Source organism: Pogoniulus pusillus, chromosome 6 (assembly GCF_015220805.1).
Source record: "Pogoniulus pusillus isolate bPogPus1 chromosome 6, bPogPus1.pri, whole genome shotgun sequence".
Taxonomy (NCBI): domain Eukaryota; kingdom Metazoa; phylum Chordata; class Aves; order Piciformes; family Lybiidae; genus Pogoniulus; species Pogoniulus pusillus.
Window position 1 is genome coordinate 9,459,647 of NC_087269.1, and position 14,101 is coordinate 9,473,747.

A 14,101-nucleotide genomic window follows, 5' to 3' on the forward strand; every position below is an offset into this window, starting at 1 on the left:
TTGCTTTTGGGGCTAAAACACTGTGGAGCAGATGCTCCTAAGTACCATGGAAGGAAAAGACACAAGCCACACTCAGAGCTTACTATGTGTTTGTAGTGGAGAGATAGTAAGATCATCTGGGATGTCAAACAGTAGCTTAGGTGCAGTCCAGTCTTAGACAGAGGGTAGAAAGAGAAAAGCTCAAAGTTTCTGAGCACTGGGAAAATAAATCGATTGCTCAGTAATGCTTGCCAGTTTGCAATAGAGAGGTGATAGAAAACACCCATGAAGCTGGGGTCTCTGAAGCACAGCTGTAGCTGCTCAGAAGTTGAGTGGACCAGCTAATAAAACCCACCTGACCAGCTCCTACTCCTCTTAGGGGACAGCTTAGTACTCTGCAGCAAGGAACTGCCCAGAGCAGGTAACTCACATTCTTGTCTCATATAATTCTTGGATCTTTTGTTGATGTCAGTTCTGGATAGCAATGTTGTTTGGTAGTATGTGAATTTTCAGCTGGGTTCTGGGGACCCAATTTGTGTTAATGGAGTTTTAGTCAGTTATGGTGGAGTTTTAGTCAGTTGTGGTGACTGGATGGTCACCATATGCTTTCTTATTGAAGATATGCTTTCTTATTGATATGCTTTCTTATTGAAGATATCTGTAATATCTGGAAAAAAATAAGAAAATAAAAAATATCTTAACTTTAAAGGACAGAGAAAGAAACACCCATATAAGCATTTTACTTGGGAACTTCAGAAAAGCATCAAGTTAATTAAAAAAGTGAGGTTTCCACAGAAAATGGCAGTGTTTCTAGAAGCTGGGACAAAATGGAATAGCCTTAAGGATGAGAGGAAAGGAAGTGGGGTTTGACTTGTTGGATTTTGTTTATTTTTTTTTATGTTGCTTTTTGTTTGTTTGTTTTTCCCCTGACTAAAACTTCATTTATCTGTAAGTGAAAAAAGGCATGTAAATAAATGCAGCTTTTGCATATATTTTTTAATGCATGGCATCATTAATGCTGAAACCCAGCTAACAACACGTCTGTCCCACACCAAGTAGTCACATGCACAGCTTTCCTGAGCTGTTAGAGAGCTTCTCTTTGATCCAGACCTAGTTGATGTCCTCAGCGTTAGCAGGATGGAGAAACAGACATTTGCTTTTTGCTTGTTGTCTATCTGCAGCTGATGGAAGTGTCCCTGAGCTTATTTTTCAAGAAGGGAAAAATTACAGGCACAGGAGAGGTAGACTGTGTGCCTTTGTCACCACAGGTGATTATTATAATTTCATAGAAAAGAAAGACTTTAAATTTAGTTACAGTAGATTCCTGCATATGAGTTACTACATTAATGCACTAAATCTCTGTGGTAGTTTTCTCTGATTCCTTAGGATCAAGACCTGAGGAATATTTAGGTGATTTGTTTCAAAATCCATTCTCTCATGGACTGCTGTGGTTTTTGTCATGTCAATTGCTATACTAATTTCTACTTGCCTCCCAGTGTGCTAATTACTTCTGAAAACAATTTCACATGTTAGTGAGAAAATAAAAGGCAAGTAGTTTTAGATGCCACTTATAAAATAGTGCAGACAGGAAAGGTGACAAAAGATTTTCTAGTGATATTTCAACTGTCAAGTCAATCCAAATGTTGTTTTAATAACAATAGCAGCAACTGCCACTGAAAGAATAAAGAAACAAAGAAGACTTTGATGTTCATGATTTAGGTGTGAACCTCCAGGTGCAATGAATTTAACATATGCTTGTTTAGTACTTTTGGCATAAATTAGCTCTGGCTTTGTGCATGCACTCTGAGTTTGCACAGCTCTATATCTTTTGGTATCTGAGCCTGTCTCGCACTGATTTTTGGATTAAGAGTTGTTTTTGCTTCCTTTTTTGGAGCCCAGTTTGGAGTCTGAAATATGCATGGACATTGCAGACAAAACCATACTCTTATGATGGATTTTGTTGTGTAAATTCTGCAGTTTATCTAGAGGTTACATTTGAGGCATGGAAGGCCAGCAGTGATGAGAACAAATTGCTCAGGAAAAAAGCTGTTTCCAGAAAGCTGGTCTGAGAGGCCATGAGGCAGGGTGACTCTATGCAGACCTGGGGTGATCAAGACAGGCAGAAGGTGAATCATAACCTTGTTGAAACAGGTCCTTTCCCACAGAGGTTTGTTTTCATTGACTGACATGACTGAGAGGTCTGCTGCAATCTAGCAGCAGGACATTGTAGAGAGGCTGCTGCTGCTTTCTCTTCACAAGTAAATAGTAATAGAGCAAGAGGGAATGGCCTGAAGCTGTGACTGGGTGGGTTTACACTGGATGTTACCTAACGTGTTCTTTTCACAGCAAGAATGATCAGGCATTGGAATGGGCTGCCCAGGGAAGTGGTTGAGTCATCAACCCTGGATGTGTTTAGAAGTTGCTTGGATGTGGGACTTGGGAATATGGTTTAAGGGTGAACTTTGTGGAGTAGGGATAGTGGTTGGACTCAATGATCCTGAGGACCTTTTCCAAACAGAATGCTCTTGTGATTCTGTGATTTGCATCTGAGGGTGTTGCTGTGGTGAAGTTTAAGAGTAATTGTTGTGAAGGGGTTTTGTCTGCGTTTTGGGGTAAGATATGAGGCCGAATTTTGAAAGGGTTTTAAATAATTTAATAATATATACAAAGAGAATTTCCCCCAAACTTACATACAGTTGACCCACACAAATTCTTTGGATGCGGTTTGTGAAATGACTTTACAGAATGTCTATTTACAGCAGGATTAAGGAATTTGGTAGAGGTTTGGAAAGGTTTTGGGTAGAGAGTCTTGTGGCATGAAGTGCCACTGGTAAAGTCGCTGAGATTTCTTAGCTGCTCAAATTGAGATTGTTCAGTTACTCACTAGCTGGAGTCACAGTCTCTGTGGTCCCAAATATGTGTAGTGAAAGCCACACTGTTGGTCCTTGTGGATCTAAATAATTCAGTTTGGATATTGGGGCGTGCTGGCTGAGAAGGCTCCACGGGCACGATTGGGCTGACGCGGTGGGCTGGGAGCGGCAACGGGCTGGGAGCAGCGGCCAGCCAGGAACACCTTGGTCAGTTGCCCACTGGATCGGTGCAAAGTACCGTGGGATAGAGTCATACACAGCGGTAGTGGCCCCAGGCGACGAAGAGGCTAGGAGAGGTGGGTGGAGGAGGGTGGCAGGAGCACTGAATTGCCCTATTTATAAGACGTGGGCTGAGATTGATAGTCCTTTGGCCACAATACTGTCCAGTAAGCATCTGTCAGCAGGCCAAAACATGCCAAATAAGGTAGAGTCCATAGGCCTGGTACGCCCAAATATGGGAAGAGCACAGGTGGGCCACACGCTGAGCACGTGGGCTTATGCAACCTCTTTACATCAACCTTATATAACCAGGGCAGGCCAGACTCTAAGGCACCAGGCTTATTGTGCTCCTTTTGTCTGCTTAATTTGTTTTCCCCTGGTTTAGACAGAAAAACACCTTTTGGTGGGAAAACATGTCCAGGCAAGCATAGGCCTGTAAGCAAGCCTATTTGGGCTATGTGGCCCTCCACCACAGTCATGAATGTGGGGCCTACCTGCATCCAACACGAAAGAGATGTGTGAACCATGATACCAGGATAAGCCTTTCCTAGTTGCAGGCTTGGCAGAAAGATTCAAGTCTTTATCTCTCTTTCAAATGACACAGGGCTCCTGTGTGCTGACATCCATATGCACAGCTTGACCCACTGTGCCTAGAATGACAATTCACACAGGATTTAAATGTGTCCATTGAATGTTAAATTATCTACATCAACTTAGTGTGTAGGCAACTTGATGCATTTCTGTTGTGCCACGTTTTAATTCTGCAGCAGTAATAAGAGGAAAAAAAAAGCTAGATTCCTTGACTAGTGCATTGCATGTCAGGGCTTTATAGATAACTGATGACACTGGTGTTAGCTTTCCTATGATCTTAACTAGTTTACATTGATTCTCAGTTCTGTTTTTTAGTTCTTAAAAAAACTGCACATTTGCTGGATAACATCCAGAACTGTCACGGTAGGCCTGGTGGGGTAGAAATATGGTGCCACATCCAGCTGGCGGCCAGTCACTAGTGGTGTCTCTCAGGGACCTGTGCTGGGCCCCATCCTCTTTAACATCTTCATGGATGATCTGGATGAGGGCATGGAGTCAGTCATCAGCAAGTTTGCAGATGACACCAAGCTGGGGGCAAATGTGACTGGGTTGGAGGGCAGAAGGGCTCTGCAGCGGGACCTTGACCGCCTGGACAGACGGGCAGAGTCCAATGGGATGGGGTTCAATAGCTCCAAGTGCAGGGTGCTGCACTTTGGCCACAACAACCCCATGCAGAGATACAGGCTGGGGTCGGAGTGGCTGGAGAGCAGCCAAACAGAGAGGGATCTGGGGGTACTGATTGATACCCACCTGAACATGAGCCAGCAGTGTGCCCAGGTGGCCAAGAGAGCCAGTGGCATCCTGGCCTGCATCAGGAATGGTGTAGTCAGCAGGAGCAGGGAGGTCATTCTGCCCCTGTACTCTGCATTGGTTAGACCACACCTTGAGTACTGTGTTCAGTTCTGGGTCCCCCAGTTTAGGAGGGACATTGAGATGCTTGAGCTTGTCCAGAGAAGGGCGACAAGGCTGGGGAGAGGCCTTGAGCACAGCCCTACGAGGAGAGGCTGAGGGAGCTGGGATTGGTTAGCCTGGAGAAGAGGAGGCTCAGGGGTGACCTCATTGCTGTCTACAACTACCTGAGGGGTGGTTGTGGCCAGGAGGAGGTTGCTCTCTTCTCTCAGGTGGCCAGCACCAGAACGAGAGGACACAGCCCTCAGGCTGTGCCAGGGGAAATTTAGGCTGGAGGTGAGGAGAAAGTTCTTCACTGAGAGAGTCATTGGACACTGGAATGGGCTGCCCGGGGAGGTGGTGGAGTCGCTGTCCCTGGAGCTGTTCAAGGCAGGATTGGACGTGGCACTTGGTGCCATGGTCTAGCCTTGAGCTCTGTGGTAAAGGGTTGGACTTGATGATCTGTGAGGTCTCTTCCAACCCTGATAATACTGTGATACTGTGCAACAGGCTTACATATGTACTGGCTTTCCCAAGCATGTTTTTCTCCTGTGGTAAACAAAGTTCACACACTTAGGCCTTGCACAAGGCAGGCACAAGCTATGTTTTTCCCCAGTTTGGATAAAGCAAGCCTATGGTTTCACCTAAAGCTTGGCTAACTGCCATTCTGACTGGCTATTCTGTGTCCAAAGGCCCGTTAGTCTCAACCCACATTGGCAAAAAGAGAGATGCAGGTAAACCATATGCTTTGCTGTGCTCTGCCATTGTATTCGTGCCTGCTGTTGCCTGCTGCCATTGCTTGCTGCCTTATTGTTTGCCTGGAAGCTCCACTGCCATGACTTTACCAGCGACAGGCTCTAAACAGCACCTTCTTAGAGTACATTCCGTGATCCACAATCTCCCTGGAGGTGCTCAGGACCAGGTTGGACGAGGCCTTGACTGACCTATTCTAGTGGGAGTTTTCCCTGCCTATGGCTAAGAGACAAAGGCAAAACACTTAACTGCTGCTGGATAATCACAACAAAAAGGCACACGAAGCTGAGAGGAAGAGATAAGAGAAACCTCTGTAAGCACAAGCGAAAACTTAAAGGGGCAGTTAAATTGGATGAGTTGAGCCTGGAAGAGAAAAGCTCAGCAGAGGTGTTTTGGAAGGCTTTAGGGTTCTATTGCTACAGCAGGGCCTTCTGTGTGTACTATGTAAAGATCAGTCCTCACCAAAACCAGGCTCTGTCTGCTATGAACGTGTTTGAGCTATGCTTTATAATCTAGACAAAGTCGTAAGTAAAACTGAGATCATCTTGATGGGCACTAAAAAACAGACCTCTTGTCACTCTCAGGCCATCCTGGCCTGTATCAGGAACAGTGAGGCCAGCAGGACAAGGGAGGTTATTCTTCCCCTGTACTCGGCACTGGTCAGGCCACAGCTTGAGTACTGTGTCCAGTTCTGGGCTCCTCAATTCAAGAGAGATGTTGAGGTGCTGGAACGTGTCCAGAGAAGGGCGGCAAGGCTGGTGAGGGGCCTGGAACATAAACTCTATGAGGTGAGGCTGAGGGAGCTGAGGTTGTTTAGTGTGGAAAAGAGGAGGCTCAGGGCAGACCTCATTGCTGTGTACAACCACCTGAAGGGAGGTTGTAGCCAGGTGGGGGTTGGCCTCTTCTGCCAGGCAACCAGCAACAGAACAAGGGGACACAGTCTCAAGTTGTGCCAGGGGAAGTATAGGCTGGATGTTAGGAGGAAGTTGTTGGCAGAGAGAGTGATTGGCATTGGAATGGGCTGCCCAGGGAGGTGGTGGAGTCACCATCCCTTGAGGTCTTCAAGAGAAGACTGGATGAGGCACTTGGTGCCATGGTCTGGTTGACTGGCTAGGGCTGGGTGCTAGGTTGGACTGGATGATGTTGGAGGTCTCTTCCAACCTGGTTGGTTGATTCTATGATTCTCATAGGCGAGCTTGAGCCTTAATGTGAGCTGGTATTGGCCTAGTTTTGAGCCATGAGCTGCCCAGGGCAAAAGGACAGAAAAGGTATTTTACCCCTCCCCAGTCAGTAAAATAAAAATGCCTCACAGTGTATTGGAAGTTTAAATGGAAATTCTATTTACAAATCTATACAAGGGTATCCAGGTGAAAGGAATACATCCACAAATTAGGCTCAGTTCTTCACCTGGGTGTACCAGGCCAAAACCTTCCAGAGCCTTCCAAAAACCTCAGCAGGCCAAACTGCCCCAGCTCTAGACCCAGACCTACCGCAGGCTCTAACAGGCCCAGTGGCATAGCTGCCAGCCAAGGCTAGGACAAGGCTTGTCCCCTACAAACCAGGATAATGGCACACATGCACTGAGGGGAGGGAGAGAGAGAGTGGGAACTGGCTGTGCATTTCCTTAAATAGAGAGATCCAGGAACACCAAGTGGAATAACAGGTGACAATGTCCTATGACAAGCTGCCCATTCCCCCTGGGGCTCTCTGGCCTCTGGAGGACATTTCTTTATGATTATACCAATTAACTCTTAATTTCCCTTAACCTACAACAGGCATCAGTTCACAGAGGTTGTAGGGCTCTAGAAAAAGTGAATAATTTTCAGAGGGGATTTGGCTCCCAGCAGAGGTAAAGTAAAAGACAGATCAGAAATGATCATCATTAATTTAGGATTAAAACCCAGGAAAGTCTGTGGGGATGCTTTAGTTTTCTGTAGTGACCTCAGAAGTAGGCCCAAAATATTTCTTCTACAAAAACACATGAAAAATAGAAGCATAGAGCTAACTCTTGGAAGTAGAGCTTGAAAATGAGGCTATATAGAGGTGAATCACTTATCCTTATTGAGTCTGTAAATTCCAGCTGATCAGTCAGTGTGTCCTGATTTAGCTGCTAACTTGAACCAACTTTCCTTGCAGTTTTCCTGAAGGGAAACCAAATGCAAGGCTTTCCTGTGTTAGTTTTGGAGAGATCAGCTCGTCTGGGAACTACATTTTTCTTTAGTCTAGTCCTATGCTTCAGTTAATACTGTACTTCTTTAGTAGGTCATATCTATATCTAAGCCCTACATCTGAAGTGCTACTAGTATTAATTCTAGATCAACCTCATATTAACAAGTATTAAGCGAGTTCTTTTCTCTTAAGGCCACCTTCCAATGCACTTTAGCCTTAGTTCTATAAAGACTCATATTTTATTAATGTTACGTTATGCAACCACACATTCCTGTGGTTTGGTCTCCTTTCATTGGTCCTTCCTGCAAAATGAAACCTTCCCTATCTTGCTCCAGGTAGAGCTGAGTTACTGGCTCAATAAGCCACTACACAAAAGAAGATAGAATCTGAAGGCAGAAGTAAAAGAACAACTACAGTTTCCCATGAGGTTCTTCTGGGAGATGGTGTGCTTCACACAATGTCTGGAAGAGGTAAGTGCTTTATAGGGTTGTACTAGGGGTGTGAAGTGGAATAAAATTGTGATGTGGTTGGAGTTTAGGTACTCAAGTGCATCACAAGTCTGAAAACTCTTACATCTGTGGAAATCAGTAGGTATTAAAATCTCAAGTGTTGCTGAATGGCACAGATTTAAATACTCCGCCTTGGTTGGGTGTTGGTGGTGAGCTACATCTAACTTGTAATTAGTCCTGATGAAAATTAGATATTAGGTCTTGCTGTGGGATGCTTTAAAATGAGTGGTTTGGAAGCTTTTTGTCTAGTGTCAAAAGAGTAATTGTCAAAACTACACTCTCACAAATATGCTTCCCACCCTGCTGGCTTTTCTTTCGTTAAAACAGTTGTGTTTGCAGAAGCTGTCTTCACCAGCAGGCTGTAGTACCTCTTTTGTAGCCCTGCTTGCTCTGGATTGCTTGTACTAGAGGCTAATCTTCTCTCACAGAAGGTGTTGATGCCTGTAACAGAGCTCCAGGCAAGCTTGAAAGGTAGATGTGGCAAAGCTTTCAAGCACTGCATTTTGTTTGTTCCTTAATATAGAAGAGATTTGGTAACTAAAATCTATTTGTCTCCAGGTGCTCTTCATAGTCTGCTTAAGGCAAGCTTTTTCTTGTTGGGTTACTGCCTGCCCCTATGTGTAGTTGCAAAATAGAGACAACAAACCTGCAGCAACCCAGGGGATCCCTTTCAGCTTTTCCTCAAGAAAAAAATAATTTATTCCCATAAGAGTATTTATATCAAGATTCATTGAGATAATTGCAAGCCTCAGTAAAGTGCAGCTTTGTAGGAGGTTGTTCTGTCTCACGATGTGGGTTACTAGCTGGTATTAGGTTTTTTTAAGATTCTCCTGTTTGGATGACACATCACTGTTTCTGGAGGGAAACATTCTCCTAGGTAAGGCTTTTAATAAAAGCAATAAAACACACTTTTTATTTGCAAGATGTGCCAGGAATATCACAAGAAGTTCTTGTCCCACATACATTTATTTACTGAGGATGGAAAACAAGCAGTTACAGTATGTGTGCAAAGGACCTTTTTTCACTTGAGGTTTGTGGTGGGAGTTGCAGAAGTGGTGCTATCTGGGGATGGAAGTCTTCCTTCCATCTTCAGTGTATCTTAACTGTTGGATTTTCACTTTACTTGAAGCATTTCCTTGGAAGGGAGAAGATGTTGGAAGATACAGACTGAAGCCTGAGCTGAAGATTGACAGAGTTGTTTGTTATATGCTGTTCATTGGGCCTGGCAGATTGAAACTTATTCTAGTTTGAGGGGAGAGGGGTTGTGTAAAACTTAGAGGAGGTCAATCTTTGTAAGATGTGAAGAACAAAGAATGCATCAACCTACTATTCAAAAAAGTGAAGGTAAAACTCTATTAGTACTAATCACTTAATTAGCACTAGAATGTCTATTACTATTCTATACTAGAATGTATTACAGAGGAAGGAGTTTTGTATTTTGTGCTGTTGCTTTCCCCTGTGTGTGCTAAATGACAACTTCTTGTCAGTGTACTGTGAATTATTAACTCCTAACCAGAAAAAAATATTTTCCTTATCAACATGTTAGTTATAGAAGTACCCAGAGGATTTTGTTTAGCTGTGTATTCAAGTTTTAGTTTAGTGAAATGCAACAGACATCTTTTGAGTTGGTTTCATTTGGCTGTTCGGCTGATTAATGGATGGAGGCTGATATGTTAAACATTAGGTATAATTAATTACATACTTGCACTCCTCTGTCACCTGCAGAGCAGGCAGTGGGGTTGCTGCAACATAGAGCCAAGCTCTGTTAAGAGGGTTCTCTGCAGGCTGTGATAAAAGGAGCATGTTACCCAGCAGGGAGTGGGTCTTTCTCAAAGACAAGAAGGATAATGCAGAAAGAGAGAAGGGAACTGAGGCTCTTTCGTGTGTATGTGGTAGTGCTGCTTTTAACCTAGTAAGCATCAAGTGGCCCCAAACAGACATAGATCATAAAAAATGTCATCTTTATGCCCAATTTCAGGAAAATGCTGTGCTAGGCTAAATGGGAAAAATGAGCTGTTGGAAGGGGAAGGCTGACTGACTAGAGGAATTCAGTATGAATAATGTTTGGTCTCTGACACTGTGTTGCGGAGGGGAAACTAATTGATGCAAGATGATATTTTCCAAAATGAATATTGTTTGTTAATTTTGCTATTCAGAACTCTCACCACCCCTGACCATTAATTTTAATAATATTTTGGTTCTTACGCAGTCATGGAAACATTCTATGGATAATATCTAGATCCTAGTAATAACCAGCAAAATATATAGACATTAATTGAACTGAAAGAGAAGATTCCTGTGGTCAATATGCCACTTGCCCAGTAGGTGGGCTCAAGGAGCTCTTTCTGCTTATGGCAGAAGGCAATGAAGAATTACAAAGAGGCATTTAAGCATTTACTCACAAATTATTATTACCCAATTGTAGGGCTTAGCCACAGTCCAGATAGTGTCCAAATGCTTTTGAGGGCCTCTGTCTTGTTGGACGTTGAGGCTTGAATCTTCCCAGCTTCTGGGAAAAGGCGTAGACAATCTCTGACCTTGTTCTCCTGGCTTCTTCTGGACGATCTGTGTATGTGTCCAGGAATTCTAAGCAGGACTTCAGGTTGTGTGATGTAGTTTCAGCACAATGTCACACTGGCCACACAGGCTGATCGCGTGGTGGCATCTAGGGTCTGCTCCTGGTAACTCGCAGCAGTGGTGTTTACCAGGCAAACAATAAGGCAGTAGTAGGCAATTGCAGCATGGCTGAGCACAGCAGAAAGCAGGGGAGCAAAGTGCAAAAGCAAAACCCCATTGTTTACCTGCATATCTCTTTGTATCAATGTGGGCTGAGATGAATTGCCCTTTGGACACAAGAACAGCCAATCAGGATGGCAGTTAGGCAAACCTTACCATATTAAGCAAAGCCACAGGCTCATCTTTCCCTAATTTGGGAAAAGCACAGGCCTTGCACTAGGCAGGCACAAGCTAAGTGTGTGTACCTTAACACAAGACCCTGGGCAGGCCAGACTCAGTGGCTCCGGGTTCTTTTGTGTCCGTTTCCCACGCCTGCCTCTCTGATGGAGCAGAAAAGCATGCTAAGGCAAGGCATGTATCAGCCTATTTTGGGCCTATCAGGCCTATTGCAACACACTGCTGTGTGAATAATGGTTGGAATAAGTGAAGACCTTTTTCTGCAAGCAAACTTTGAAAAGTTAGGCAAATAAGCAAATACTCAGCAAAGCTCATAAACAAGTGCATTGCATGAAGGAGTGGATGTCTTTGGGTATGGTTACTGGACCTAAGTGGTTGGGCAGATACTTAAGCATGAGCTGCCAGCTTTGCCAGGAGCTTGTTGTGGCAGACAGTGTCAAAGGCTTTGCTGAAGTCCAGGTAGACTACACCCACAGCCTTCCCCACATTGACCAGGCAGGTAACATGACCCTAAAAGGAGGTCAGGTTGGTCAGGCAGGACCTGCCCTTCCTAAGCCCCTGCTGCCTGGGCCTGATCCCTTGGCCGTCCTGTAGGTGCTTTGTGATGGCACTCAAGATGACCTGTTCCATGACCTTGTCTGGCACTGAGGTCAGGCTGACAGGTCTGTAATTTCCCAGTTCGTCCCTCCAGCCCTTCTTGTGGATGGGCATCACATTGGCCAGCTTCCAGTCTTTGGAGACCTCTCCAGTGAGCCAGGACTGTTGATAAATGTTGGAGAGTGGCTTGGCCAGCTCATCTGCCACCTCTCTCCTCACTCTAGGAAGGATCCCATCTGGTCCCATGGACTTGTGAGTATCCTAGTGACACAGTAGGTCCCCTTATTGCTTCCCCCTCAATTACAGGGGGACTATACTGGTCTTTGACTCCATCTGCCAGCTCAGGAGTCCAGTTGTCCTGGAGACAACCTGTTCCACTATTAAAGACTGAGGCAAAGAAGGTGCTAAGTACCTCTGCCTTTTCCTCCTCCTTTGTTACTGTATTCCCCTCTTCATCTAGTAAGGAGTGGAGGTTGTTCTTGGCCCTTCTTTTGCCATTAACATATTTATAGAAACATTTTTTTTATTCTCCTTAACAGCAGCGTCCATCTTAAGTTCTAAATGGACTTTTGCCTCTCTAATTTTTTTCCTACAAGACCTAGCAACATCCTTGAACTCTTTCTGGGATACCTCACTTTTTTCCAAAGGTGATACACCCTCTTTTTGTCTTTAATTCATTGCACTGTGTAGGTCTCCTAATAAGGATATGCTATTAAGTTACTTGCATCTCCTCTATTCTCTAATAATACATGTCACATGGACATGTATTTTTCACATGGTCTCTTTCAAGCTCTTTCTCATAGGGAAGAAGGAAGCTTTTAATTCTTTGCAGAGGAATATTCCCTTTTACTCTTAAAGCATAGGCAAAAGGACTTTGAAGGATTTTAATGCATGGATTTTAATTTTAAAGCATGAACTTACATATGAAATATGTTGTGTAGCCTATGAGGCCTGGCTAAACAATAGAAAGACACTAACAGCTCGAAATCCTCACTCCAAATGCAATGTTGGCTGTTAGTTTGACTGTGTGTCTCTTTCAATGCACTGGTCATCTCAAGCCCTGGCGAAATCATGTCCCAGGGATAGCTACCCCATATGATTTCCTTCTGTCTAGTGGGTTCAGCTGAGCATTTACAAAGCATCTGTGGTAGTCTGGGTACAAGTTCTGCTCAAGCATGTTCCAATCTTCACTGCTGAGACCCAGCCTTTTGAAACACTGAAAAATCCTGTTTTTTAAAGCACTCTCACTAACTTTCATTAGGATGGTGTGTATTTCTGCTGGCATTTGGACCATTCCAAAGAGAAATAAAGCCTGCAAGTCTGGCTGTGACAATATATCCATGTTGTCTTTATTGCTTTGGTGTTAGGAGAAGTCAGCTCTCTTTGTTCTTTGAATTCCCAAGTGTAGCATTATTGTGTGGAGTTAGTTCTATCCTGAACCATCATCTTGGTTGTGGGAGACTTCCTGCCTAGAGTGCTGAAAGGAAAGCTGACTATTCCCTGAAGCTATTCAAGCCCTTGTGAAGATTTAAGTGTTATGCATTTCTACACCCTTAAAGAAAGATGCTGTGTTATGAATGCATATCCTGTCAGGCAAAAATCTTAAAGAGAGGGACTTGTAAGACAGCTCCGCTTTTATCTGCTGAACTGATGTGAAACTTTGAGTGAAGAAAGATGGCAATAAGCTTTAGAACAGGGTCATATGGAACATTTTCATTGTCTTCTAAAAAGGCATGCCTTCATTACTCTTCTTTTGGGGCTTTTCAGTACCCTATTCCTATTTCGGAGTCTACTTTCCTAGTACTTTGTCACCATTGAGTACTTGAGCTTTTATTGTGATGATTGGAAATGGTACTTCAGATATTTTCCTCAGTCCTAAAAGCCTGAGGAGAGATGATCAGCCAGGAGCTGTGACAGTTGCATTGTTTTTGGATGAAGGAAGTGGAACTTCTTCCTATTGATGAGAGACTAAGGGAGCTGGAGCTCTTTAGCTTGAAGGAGACTGAGGGGTGACCTCATCAATGTCTATAAATATGTGGAGGATGGAGCCAGGCTCTGCTTGGTGATACCCAATGACATGACAAGGGCCAATGGCTGGAAGCTGAGGCATAGGGAGTTCTATGTAAACATGAAGAGGAATTTTTTCACTGTGAGGCTGATGGAATGCTGGAACAGGCTGCATAGGGTGGTTGTGGATTCTCCCTCTCTGGAGATATCCAAGACCCACTTGGATGCATTTTTGTGATCTGGTGCAGGTGATCCTGCTCTGCCAGTGAGGGTTGGACTGGATGATCTTTTGAGGTCCCTTCCAGCCTCTAAACTTCTGTGCAGTTACACTTTGGCCCCAGTTACATGTTTTTTTCAGAGATGTATCAAAATCTTATACCCTTGCTTTCATGATTGTCTAATTGGTTTCAATCATATAATAAAGAATTAATTTTTTTCCTTAAGTGGCTGAAAACAGCTGCCCAAAGCTGTTAAGCACTACAGGTAGGGCCTAACCCCCTTATCTTCCCCCTCCTCTAAGGAACCAGCCCAACAACAAAAAACAAACAGCAGCCCCCCCCAAAAAAAACACCCCAAGAAAACCCAAACAAAAAAAAAACCCAAAAA

At 44.0% G+C, this 14,101-nt stretch overlaps 1 long non-coding RNA gene across 2 annotated transcripts in view; it reads left to right on the top strand.

Moving 5' to 3' along the window:
* Positions 1-358: 358 nt before the first annotated feature.
* Positions 359-14,101, top strand: part of LOC135175931 (uncharacterized) — a 179,833-nt gene continuing 166,090 nt past the window's right edge. For both annotated transcript variants that reach the window (XR_010302503.1, XR_010302504.1), the window contains exons 1-2: positions 359-400; positions 7,805-7,939. This is a non-coding gene — a long non-coding RNA (uncharacterized LOC135175931). The remainder of the gene's footprint in view (positions 401-7,804; positions 7,940-14,101) is intronic.